A 12,113-nucleotide genomic window follows, 5' to 3' on the forward strand; every position below is an offset into this window, starting at 1 on the left:
GCCAGAATGGTGTTGATCGCCTGACCTTGTGATCCGCCTGCCTTGGCCTCCCAAAGTGCTGGGATTACAGGCATGAGCCACTACGCCAGGCCACATTCTCCGTTCTTATCACCCTGCCCCCCGGACAGTCATGCTGTTTTGTGTGTGCGTTCTTGGAAAATGTGTGTTTTCTGTGTCATCATTTCATGCAAATGGCTTTGTGCTTTAGATTCCATTTCATTTTTTTTTTTTTTTTTTTTTTTTTGAGACGGAGTCTCGCTCTGTCGCCCAGGCTGGAGTGCAGTGGCCGGATCTCAGCTCACTGCAAGCTCCGCCTCCTGGGCTTATGCCATTCTCCTGCCTCAGCCTCCCGAGCAGCTGGGACTACAGGGGCCCGCCACCTCGCCCGGCTAGTTTTTTGTATTTTTTAGTAGAGACGGGGTTTCACCGTGTTAGCCAGGATGGTCTTGATCTCCTGACCTCGTGATCCGCCCGTCTCGGCCTCCCAAAGTGCTGGGATTACAGGCTTGAGCCACCGCCCCTGGCCTAGATCTCATTCCATTTCTTACTCTTGCCTCTCAGCACGAGATTTCTAAGTTCCCCGCATGTGACTCTGTGTCCATCAGTTCCTCCACACATTTTGCTGATTCACCTTCCAGTGAGGAACCCCAGGTTGCATCCAACCCCTCCTCCTGCCTTCCCCACATGGTCATGTGGGAGGGTGTGTGTGTGTGTGTGTGTGTGTGTGTGTGTGTGTGTGTGTGTAGGGGGCAGTTATATGTTCAGGGCAACATTTCCAGGTCATAGGGCATGTGTGTATATACTTAGCTGAATGCTCCTAGACTTTGCTGGGACACCTTCAGCCCCCAGTCCAGGAGAGCCTCTCATCTCCTTGCCAGCACCTGGAGTTCTCCAGCATTTTTTTTTTTTTTTTTTTTTGAGACGGAGTCTCGCTCTGTCGCCCAGGCTGGAGTGCGGTGACGCGATCTAGGCTCACTGCAAACTCCACCTCCTGGGTTCACGCCATTCTCCTGCCTCAGCCTCCCGAATAGCTGGGACTACAGGCGCCCGCCACCACACCCGGCTAGTTTTTTATATTTTTAGTAGAGACGGGGTTTCACCGTGTTAGCCAGGATGGTCTCAATCTCCTGACCTTGTGATCCACCCGCCTCGGCCTCCCAAAGTGCTGGGATTACAGGCGTGAGCCACTGCGCCCGGGCTTTTTTTTTTTTTTTTTTTTTTTTTTGAGACAGAGTCTTGCTCTGTCACCAGGCTGGAGTGCAGTGGTGTGATCTCAGCTCACTAAAAGCTCCGCCTCCTGGGTTCAAGCGATTCTCCTGCCTCAGCCTCCTGAGTATCTGGGACTACAGGTGCCCGCCACCATGCCTGGCTAATTTTTTGTATTTTTAGTAGAGACGGGGTTTCACCATGTTAGCCAGGATGGTCTTGATCTCCTGACCTCGTGATCTACCTGCCTCGGCCTCCCCAAGGTGCCGGGATGACAGGCGTGAGCTGCCGCGCCCAGCCCATTCTCTGGCTTTCTCACTTGCCGGTCTGGTGGGTAGGAAGTGAGAGCATACCTAAGATTATTCTTGAGTTTCCAGATCTCCTCCAGTGCTTCTTAGCCTCTGAGGGTCTCCTCCTCAGTCAGTTACCTGGTTGCACACTGTCCTCATTTGTGTTTTGAGGTATTCGTCTTGTTTTGGATTTGCAGGAGTTCCTTAGATGTTGGTCGCTTGTCTCCCACGCTGTCCCCCACACAGTGTTGGAGACTCCTGGTTTATAAGCACACATCCCCAGCCTGGAGGTCCCTCAAGGGCAGTAACAGTCCTGAGCCGTCCCTGCGTCCCAACCCTGACATCAGGGCTGGGTCCCCAGGTCAGAGGATGAGAAGGGGTTGCCGGACCCCCTACAGACACTCTGGGGCTCATGGTTGCAGTTCCCCGAGGAGGCAACATGGATATTTTGGGAGCATTGTCTGGGGTCCTGAGAGGTTTTTGGAGCCTCTCTGAGATCAGCTCACCAGCCTGGGATTTGAATTCTCAATTTGAGAAATTCATTCAACATGTCTTTTTTCCATGAACATCTATGGAGCACAGACTATTAGGCAGATGCCGCTGTAGACACTGGTGGCGCAGCCCTTGGCTTCTCAGAGCTCACCTTTTTGTGGCAGCCAGTAAAGAGTGAACAAATAAGATCATCGCAAAGAACAAACAAGGGGCTAAAATATGGAATAACAGAGACAGGACTTTAGCCAGGGTGATCGGGAGAGGCCAGTCTTAGGAGCTGACCTTTGTTTTGACAGTCAGAAGACCAGGTGAAGAGAGTGACCAGTGCAAAGGCCCTGGGTTGCTAGTGGGCTTGGGACGAGAGAAACACAGAAAGGTTGTGGGGCTGGAGGCTAGGCGGGGGAGGCGCACGTGAGGAGCTTGGGAGTGGCCCATTCCGGCTGCGTCAGGTGGTTCTCCATTCTGACCTGGGCTGCTGTGTGACCTGGGCAGGAGGATGATTTGGCCTGAATGTGACTGCCTAGGAGGGTACTGGGCTCTGGAGTTTGTGAACTGGCTCTGGGGTGGCTGAAGCTTTGGGCCAGGCAACTCTGGCAACAGCGTGTACCCAGAGGGAATACTTTTCTTCCTTAATGTTTTTTTCTTTTCATTTCTCTCTCTCTTTTTTTTTTTTTGAGACGGAGTCTCGCTCTGTCGCCCAGGCTGGAGTGCGGTGGCGCGATCTCGGCTCACTGCAAGCTCCGCCTCCCGGGTTCACTCCATTCTCCTGCCTCAGCCTCCAGAGTAGCTGGGACCACAGACGCCGCCACCACGCCCGGCTAATTTTTTGTATTTTTAGTAGAGACGGGGTTTCACCGTGTTAGCCGGGATGGTCTCGATTTCCTGGCCTTGTGGATCCACCCGCCTCGGCCTCCCAAAGTGCTGGGATTACAGGCGTGAGCCACTGTGTCCGGGCTTTTTTTTTTTTTTTTTTTTTTTTTTTTTGAGAGACAGAGTCTTGCTCTGTCACCAGGCTGGAGTGCAGTGGTGTGATCTCAGCTCACTAAAAGCTCCGCCTCCTGGGTTCAAGCGATTCTCCTGCCTCAGCCTCCTGAGTAGCTGAGATTATAGGCACGTGCCACCACACCCATGTAATTTTTGTATTTTTAGTATAGACGGGGTTTCACCATGTTGGCCAACATGGTCTCCATCTCCTGACCTCGTGATCTGCCCGCCTTGGCCTCCCAAAGTGCTGGGATTACAGGTGTAAGCCACTGCGCCTGGCCTCTTTTCATTTCTCTTTTTGGAAACATTTTTCCTCTTTGTGATAGGTAATACATGTACCAGGTACAAAAATCAAAGAAAACAAAGGCATACACAGTGTAAGGTCTTTTCCTCCCCTTACCCCAGCCACCTACTTCCCCTCCTGGGAAGGGAACCAACTCTTGTGCCTGCCTGCCATCCCCAAGCTGTTGCATTTCTGCAAACTCAGGTTCACAGTTCACACCAATGCAGGCACACGCCACACACTGCCCGTGCCTCGAATTTTCCACTCAGCAGTGTAAGGCAGAGACAGTTCCCCATGAGTGCACTTAGGAGTCCTGAGGGGCTCCAGGGCGGCCTGGAGGCTCCAGACCTGCAAGGAGCCCACAGCCCTATGCCTTAGGCCAGGTGGTGAGGTCAATAGGGCCATGTCAGGCTGCATCCCCGAGTACCAGCACGAGAACGTGCGGCTGGCACTGGGGGCCCTGGAAAGGGCTGGCGCTGTGGAATGTGAGCAGTGGCAGGGCCGGAGAGGATGTGGGGAAAGCTGGGTGAGTTCAGCTGTTGGCAATTTCACGCCGCCTCTTCAGCCACTTCTCAGGGACAGGCCCCAGCCGTGGGGCCCAGGTGCCGATGAAGGTCAAATTTCGATAGCAACAGAGTAAAAAGGAGATTTCCTGCAGAGGGGAGCCCTCTCCCCCAAGAGGGAGCTGCAGCTGCCCCACACTCATACTCCAGGATTAGGCCAAATCCTACAGCAGGTGGAGGGGTGGCGGGGGGCCGGTTAGGGTCCAGGGAGTGTGGGAAGGGGTGGGCAGTGTGGGGCAGAGTATACACACCTGACTGTGCCTGTACCTGGGAATGGGTCTCCTTCTTCTCTTCATTCAACAAACACTTTGGCCGGGTGCGGTGGCTCAAGCCTGTAATCCCAGCACTTTGGGAGGCCGAGACGGGCGGATCACGAGGTCAGGAGATCGAGACCATCCTGGCTACCACGGTGAAACCCCTCTCTACTAAAAAATACAAAAAAGTAGGCGGGTGAGGTGGCGGGCGCCTGTAGTCCCAGCTACTCGGGAGGCTGAGGCAGGAGAATGGCGTAAACCTGGGAGGCGGAGCTTGCAGGGAGCTGAGATCCGGCCACTGCACCCCAGCCTGGGCGGCAGAGCAAGACTCCATCTCAAAAAAAACAAAAAACAAAAAACAAAAAACAAAAAAACACTTTGCTGCACCCCATTTCTGCCAGACGTTGACCTGGGTGGGGATTTTGCAGGGAGGAGCAAGACTGGTAACAGCTGAACTGGATTGAGGGCCACAGAGCATGTGATGGGGGCCGTGCAAGGAGACTCTGGAAATGATGGCGGTTTCTGCTGGGGAGGGAGATAGTGGGAGCAGGGCGTGGGGGGGTTGCTTTCCATTGAAAACCTTTCTGTACCCTTCTAATTGTTTTTTAATTGTTGAAACCATATACGTGTATTGACTCTTTAAAACTATGGTTCTCGGCCGGGCGAGGTGGCTCATGCCTGTAATCCCAGCACTTTGGGAGGCTGAGGGGGGCGGATCACCTGAGGTCAGGAGTTCGAGACCAGCCTGGCCAACATGTTGAAACCCCATCACTACTAAAAATACAAAATTTGGCCAGGCACGGTGGCTCACGCCTGTAATCCCAGCACTTTGGGAGGCCGAGGCGGGTGGATCACGAGGTCAGGAGATTCAGACCATCCTGGCTAACATGGTGAAACCCCTGTCTCTACTAAAAATGCAAAAAATTAGCCATGCATGGTGGCAGGAGCCTGTAATCCCAGCTACTCGGGAGGCTGAGGCAAGAGAATCGCTTGAACCTGGGAGGCGGAGGTTGCAGTGGGCCAAGACTGGGCCACTGCACTCCAGCCTGGGCGACAGAGGGAGACTCTGTCTCAAAAAAAAAAAAAAAAAAAAAAAAATTAGCCAGACATGGTGGCACACACCTGTAATCCCAGCTACTTGGGTGGCTGAGGCAGGAGAATTGCTTGAAACCAGGAGGCGGAGGTTTCAGTGAGCTGAGATTACACCACTGCACTCCAGCCTAGGCAACAAGAGACTCTGTCTCAAAACAAAACAAAACTAAGGCTGAGGCAGGCAGATTACTTGAGGACAGGAGTTCTAGACCAGCCTGGCCAACATGGTGAAGCCCTGTCTCTACTAAAAATACAAAAATTATCTGGGCATGATAGTGCACGCCTGTAATCCCAGCTACTCAGGAGGCTGAGGCGAGAGAATCTGAGACTCTATCTCAAAAAACAAAACTAGGCCGGGCGCGTTGGCTCACACCTGTAATCCCAGCACTTTGGGAGGCTGAGGTGGGCGGATCACGAGGTCAGGAGATCGAGACCCTCCTGGCTAACACGGTGAAACCTCGTCTCTACTAAAAATAACAAAAAATTAGCCGGGCATGGTGGCGGGCGCCTGTAGTCCCAGCTGCTCAAGAGGCAGAGGCTGGAGAATGGCGTGAACCCGGGAGGCGGAGCTAGAAGTGAGCCGAGATTGAGCCACTGCACTCCAGCCTGGGCGACAGAGCGAAACTCGCGGCGAGACTCTGTCCCAAAAAACAAAACAAAACAAAACTAAACTAAACTATGGTTCTCAAAGCGTGACCCTGACTCCCTCCCCAGACCCCCTCCCCAGACCAGCAGCATCTGGGTAGCAATGCAAATTCCCAGGCTCCACCCCAGACCCACTAAATACAAAATTCCTGGGGGGAGGGTGTCCAGCATGCAAGCCCACTAGATAACTCTGACATACGCTACAGCTTTGGAGCTACTGATTTAAAAAATGCAACCAAGCCCGGCATGGTGGCTCACGCCTGTAATCTCAGCACTTTGGGAGATTGAGATGGGCAGATCACCTGAGATTGTGAGTTTGAGACCAGCCTCACCAATGTGAAGAAACGCTGTCTCTCAGGCATGGTGGTGCACGCCTGTAGTCCCAGCTACTCGGGAGGCTGGGCAGGAGAATCGCTTGAACCCAGGAGGTGGAGGTTGCAGTGAGCCGAGATCGCACCATTGCACTCCAGCCTGGGTGACAAGAGCGAAACTCTGTCTCCAAAAACACAAACACAAACACAAACAAAACACAACCAAAGCAGAGCTTGCATCGTGGTGCTCACAGTCTGGGGAAAGGAGACTGTTCAGAGCATCCCTCTGCTACAGACAGCCGCCAGAGCCTGGGAATGGGGCCAGGCCTGGAAGCCGGCCTGGAATGGAGGACCTGAGGAGGCTGCCCAAGAATTGAGGCTTGAGTGACATCTGAAGGGCAAGTGGGTCTCGGCCACGTGGGAGGTGGTAGGAAGAGTGTCCCCAGGAAGGAGTGGCCTGTGGGAGGGCCCTGAAGGGGCAGGCACTGAATGCCATGGGGCTGGAGGCAGGAGCACTGAGACAGGCACCTCTGTGCTTGGGTGTGGTGACTGTCCATCCACCCCTGTGTGCACATCTCAGTCACAGACATCCCCTGCTTCGTGAACACCCAGAGCCTCTCCTGATCCTCGCAGCTGCTGGGCTGACTAGGGTGTGGGAGTGGGCTCTGCAGTGGGACAGGCAGGGCGCCTGGCCCTGAGCACCGACTTTCTCACTTTCCCCCGTGTGACCCTGGGCCAGTCACTTCCACCTTCAGAGCCTCAGTGTCCACATCTGGAAAATGGGGCAAGAAAGCCTTTGTGGAAGGGCTGCCAGGAGAAGGAAATGAGATCATGGCACCCACACAGTAACCCACCCCTGGAAGCCATTCCCCCTGGAAGCCATTCCCCCTGGAAGCCATTCTTTCCTCACCTCTGTGCAGCGACAGCTGTTGTTTACAGAGCACTTAGAAACCACGCTCTGAGGTGGGTGTCATCATTCCTATGTGACTGGTTGGAAAAACGAGGCTCAGAGAGGGTAACTTTGGTCCTACAGGTTGAGCAACCCTAATTCAAAAATCTGAAACCTCAAATGGTCCAAAATCTGAAATTTTTTGAGCACTGACATGATGCCACAGTGGAAAATTCCACACCTGACATATTTGCTTTTTGTTTCTTTTATTTTTTGAGACAGTCTTGTTCTGTTGCCCAGGCTGGAGTGCAGTGGAGCAATCATAGCTCACTGCAGCCTCGAACTCCTAGGCTCAAGTGATCCTTCTGCCTCGGCCTCCCAAGTAGCTGAGACTACAAGTGTGCACCACCACACCCGGCTACTTTTTAATTTTTTGTGGAGATGGGGTTTTGCCACGTTGCCCAGGCTGGTCTCGAACTCCTGGGCTCAAGCAATCCTCCCGTCTCAGCCTCCCAAAGTGCTGGGATCATAGGCATGAGCTACGGCACCTGGCTTTTTTTTTTTTTTTTTTGAGACAAGGTCTCATTCTGTCACCCAGGCTGAGTGCAGTGGCACAATCTTGGCTCACTGCAACCTCCTGGCTCAAGCAATTTTCCTGCCTCAGCCTCCCAAGTAGCTGGAATTACAGGCAACTACCACCACGCTTGGCTAATTTTTGTTTTTGTTTTTGTTTTGTTTTGTTTTGTTTTTGAGATGCAGTCTCTGTCACCCAGGCTGGAGTGCAATGGTGTGATCTCTGCTCACTGCAGCCTCCACCTCCTGGGTTTAAGCAATTCTTCCACCTCAGCCTCCAAAGTAGCTGGGATTACAGGGACGTGCCACCATGGCCAGCTAATTTTTGTATTTTTAGTAGAGATGGGGTTTCTTTTTTTTTTTTTTTTTTTTTTTTTTTTTTTTTGAGACGGAGTCTCGCTGTGTCTCCCAGGCTGGAGTGCAGTGGCGTGATCTCGGCTCACTGCAAGCTCCGCCTCCCGGGTTCACGCCATTCTCATGCCTCAGCCTCCCAAGTAGCTGAGACTACAGGCACCCGCCACCACGCCCGGCTAATTTTTTGTATTTTTAGTAGAGACGGGGTTTCACCATGTTAGCTAGGATAGTCTTGATCTCCTGACCTTGTGATCCACCCGCCTCGGCCTCCCAAAGTGCTGGGATTACAGGCTTGAGCCACCGCGCCCGGCCGAGATGGGGTTTCACCATGTTGGCTGAGTTGGTCTCGAACTCCTGACCGCAGGTGATTCACCCGCCTCGGCCTACCAAAGTGCTGGGATTACAGGCGTGAGCCACTGTGCCTGGCTGGCCAATTTTTGTATTTTTTGTAGAGATGGGGTTTCACCATTTTGCTCAGGCTGGTCTCGAACCCCTGAGTTCAGGTGATTCATTCACCTGCTTTGGCCTCCCAAAGTGCTGGGATTACAGGTGTGAGCCGCCACGCCCAGCCCCCTACTTTGCTGATGGTTCAGTGTACACGACTTTGTTTCATGCTCAATATTATTTAAAATATTGTATAAAATTACCTTTAGGCTATGTATACAAGGTATATGTGAGACATAAATTTTGAATTTGAAACATTTTGTATGTGAAACATGAATTTTGTGCTTAGATATAGGTCCCGTTTCTAAGACATCTCATTGTGTATATGCAAATATTACAAACTCTGAAAAAATCTGAAATCTGAAACACTTCTGGTCCCAAGCATTTCAAATGGAGGCTACTCAGCCTGCAGCCCCTCCCCTCCACCGTGTGCCTCCCCCTCCCTCCCAGGTGCTGATTCCTCAGCCAGCAGCCTCCGTCCCGCGGCTAGGGCTTCCCAAGTCAGAGTCACTGTCTTGCTGCCACCAGCCTTATGCACACAGCCAGCAAAAGGCAGAGTCCGGAGGTGGGCTCAGTGCTTTTTCTTTTCTTTTTCTTTTTCTTTTTTTTTTTTGAGACAGAGTTTTGCTGTGTAGCCCAGGCTGGAGTGCAGTGGCTCGATCTCAGCTCACTGCAACCTCTGCCTCCCGGATTCAAGCCGTTCTCCTGCTTCAGCCTCTCAAGTAGCTGAGATTACAGGCGCCCGCCACCACACCCAGCTAATTTTTTGTATTTTTAGTAGAGATAGGGTTTCACCGTGTTGGGCAGGCTGGTCTTGAACTCTTGACCTTAGGTGATCCGCCTGGCTTGGCCTCCCAAAGTGCTGGGATTACAAGCATGAGCCACCTTGCCCGGCCTTCTTTTTTTGAGACGGTGTCTCACTTTGTTGCCCAGGCTGGAGTGCAGTGGTGCAATCTTGGGTCACTGCAACCTCCACCTCCCAGGTTCAAGCAATTCTCCTGCCTCAGCCACCCAAGTAGCTGGGACTACAGGTGCTTGCCACCACGCCCTGCTAATTTTTGTATTTTCAGTAGAGTCAGGGTTTCACCATGTCGGCCAGGCTGGTCTCGAACTCTTGACCTCAGGTGATCCGTCCTCCTCAGCCTCCCAAAGTGTTGAGATTTCAAGGGTAAGCCACCGTGCCTGGCCTCAGTGCTTTTTCTTTCTTTCTTTCTTTTTTTTTTTTTGAGATGGAGTCTCTCTCTGTCATTCAGGCTGGAGTGAAGTGGCCCGATCTCTGCTCACTGCAACCTCCGCCTCCTGGATTCAAGCAATTCTCCTGTGTCAGCCTCCCAAGTAGCTGGGATTACAGGTGTGTGTGCCACCATGCCTGGCTAATTTTTTTGTATTTTTTTTTTTTTTTTTGAGACGGAGTCTCGCTGTGTCGCCCGGGCTGGAGTGCAGTGGCCGGATCTCAGCTCACTGCAAGCTCCGCCTCCCGGGTTCCCGCCATTCTCCTGCCTCAGCCTCCCGAGTAGCTGGGACTACAGGCGCCCGCCATCTCGCCCGGCTAGTTTTTTGTATTTTTTAGTAGAGACGGGGTTTCACGGTGTTCGCCAGGATGGTCTCGATCTCCTGACCTCGTGATCCACCCATCTCGGCCTCCCAAAGTGCTGGGATTACAGGCTTGAGCCACCGCGCCCGGCCTTTTTTGCATTTTTTAGTAGAGACAGGGTTTCACCATGTTGGGCAGGCTCATCTTGTACGCTTGACCTTAGGTGATCCGCCCGGTTCGGCCTCCCAAAGTGCTGAGATTACAGGCATGAGCCACCTCGCCCCGCCTTCTTTTTTTTGAGACCGAATCTTGCTCTGTCGCCCAGGCTGGAGTGCAGTGGCATGATCTCTGCTCACTGCAAGCTCTGCCTCCCGGGTTCACGCCATTCTCCTGCCTCAGCCTCCTCAGTAGCTGGGACTACAGGCGCCCACCACCATGCCTGGCAAATTTTTGTGTTTTTAGTAGAGACGGGGTTTCACCATGTTAGACAGGCTAGTCTTGATCTCCTGACCTCGTGATCCGCCCGCCTCGGCCTCCCAAAGTGCTGGGATTACAGGTATGAGCCACCGTGCCCGGCCCGGCCTCAGTGCTTTTTCTATCAGACCCTGTCACTGGCTAGAACCCAGGTAGACGAGGGAGGCCAAGCCCCAGCTGCTGCCATGCTGCCTGGAGCAGGAAGGGGAGGGCAGAAAGCTGGAGCATCAGAGCTCGAATCGGGGAATTAGCAGTATCTGTCTCATTCTGACATGGGACATCAGGAATGTGGAATGGCCCCAGAAAGCGTATGCCTGCCAGGGACGCTGGCAGGGAGGGGGTGCAGGGTGGGCAGCTGAGCCCCTCCCAGTCCCCAGGACCCACCAGGCAGCAGCTGCTCCTGTCACTCTGAGTGACCTGGGTCTGGTCTCCAATGTGCATATGGCCTTCTGGGAACCTGGGGTTCAGCCTAGCCTGGAGCCCCATTCTTGTGACCCTGGGCATCAGTTTCTCCACCGTTAAATGGGAAGAACCATCTTGATTTGGCAAGGCTGTGGCGGGGGAGCGCATGGCTGCTTGAGCCTGGCACTGCAGCAGGCTCATGCTGGGAAATTGGAAAATGGGGCTGTTGTTCCACATCCCCTTAGAATAGTGTCCTCACACACGATTCTAACCTCCCAATCCTCTCCTTCCCAAGGTCAAGTCCAAGGGATCTGCTTCTCCTGTGATTGGCTGGACAGGTGGACACAGTCAGTGGACAGTGACCCCCAATGGGAGGCTATACATTGTAGAGTGAGGCTCAGTCAGAATGTCCGGGGTTTGGGAGCTTTGGGAGGCCAAGGTGGGAGGATTGCTTGAGGCCAGGAGTTTGAGACCAGCTTGGACAACATAGCAAAACCCCATCTCTACAAAAAATAAAAAATAATTATCCATGTGTGGTGGCATGCACCTGTAGTCCTATGCACTTGGCAGGCTGAGGTGGGAGGATTGCTTGAGCCCAGGAGTTTGAGGCAGCAGAGCCATGATCATGGCGTCACTGCACTCCAATCTGGTCAACAGATCAAGACCTTGTCTCAAAAAAAAAAGAAAGAAAGAAAGAAGGAAAGAAATAAAGAAGAGAGAGAGAGAAAGAGAGGAAGGAAGGAAGGAAGGAAGGAAAAGAGAAAGAGAGAAAGAGAAAGAAAAAGAAGAGAGAGCGAAAGAGAGAGAAAGAGAAAGAAAAAGAACAAACGAATGAAAGAACGAAAGAACAAAAGACAGAAAGAAAGGGAGGGAGGGAAGAAGGGAGGGAGGGAGGGAGGGAAGGAAGGAGGAAGGAAGGAAAAAGAAAGTCAGTCTGGGGGCTTTCAGGAGTTAGAGGGGGTCTTTGCGAGCAGTCCGCCTTTGGAAGCTGCCTCTGGAGCCACCTGCAGGGGAGGGAGCAAAAGTAGGGTACGCCCTCCCCCAAGCCTATGTGCATCTGCACTGTGCTTCGCTTCGTCCTAAACCCTAAGCCCCAGGAGGCAGGCGGGACAGGCGCACCCTACTCATGGGCAAGGACAGTGATCATCAGAGAGGTGGCAGTGCTGGCCTCAGGAGCCACGGCTGGACCCTGGAAGCACTTTAGGGAATAGGGTTCTTTTTTTTTTTTTTTTGAGACAGAGCCTTGCTCCTTAGCCCAGGCTGGCGCAATCTCGGTTCACTGCAACCCTCGCCTCCCGGATTCAAGTGATTCTCCTGCCTCAG

This window comes from Macaca thibetana, chromosome 6 (assembly GCF_024542745.1).
Source record: "Macaca thibetana thibetana isolate TM-01 chromosome 6, ASM2454274v1, whole genome shotgun sequence".
NCBI lineage: Eukaryota > Metazoa > Chordata > Mammalia > Primates > Cercopithecidae > Macaca > Macaca thibetana.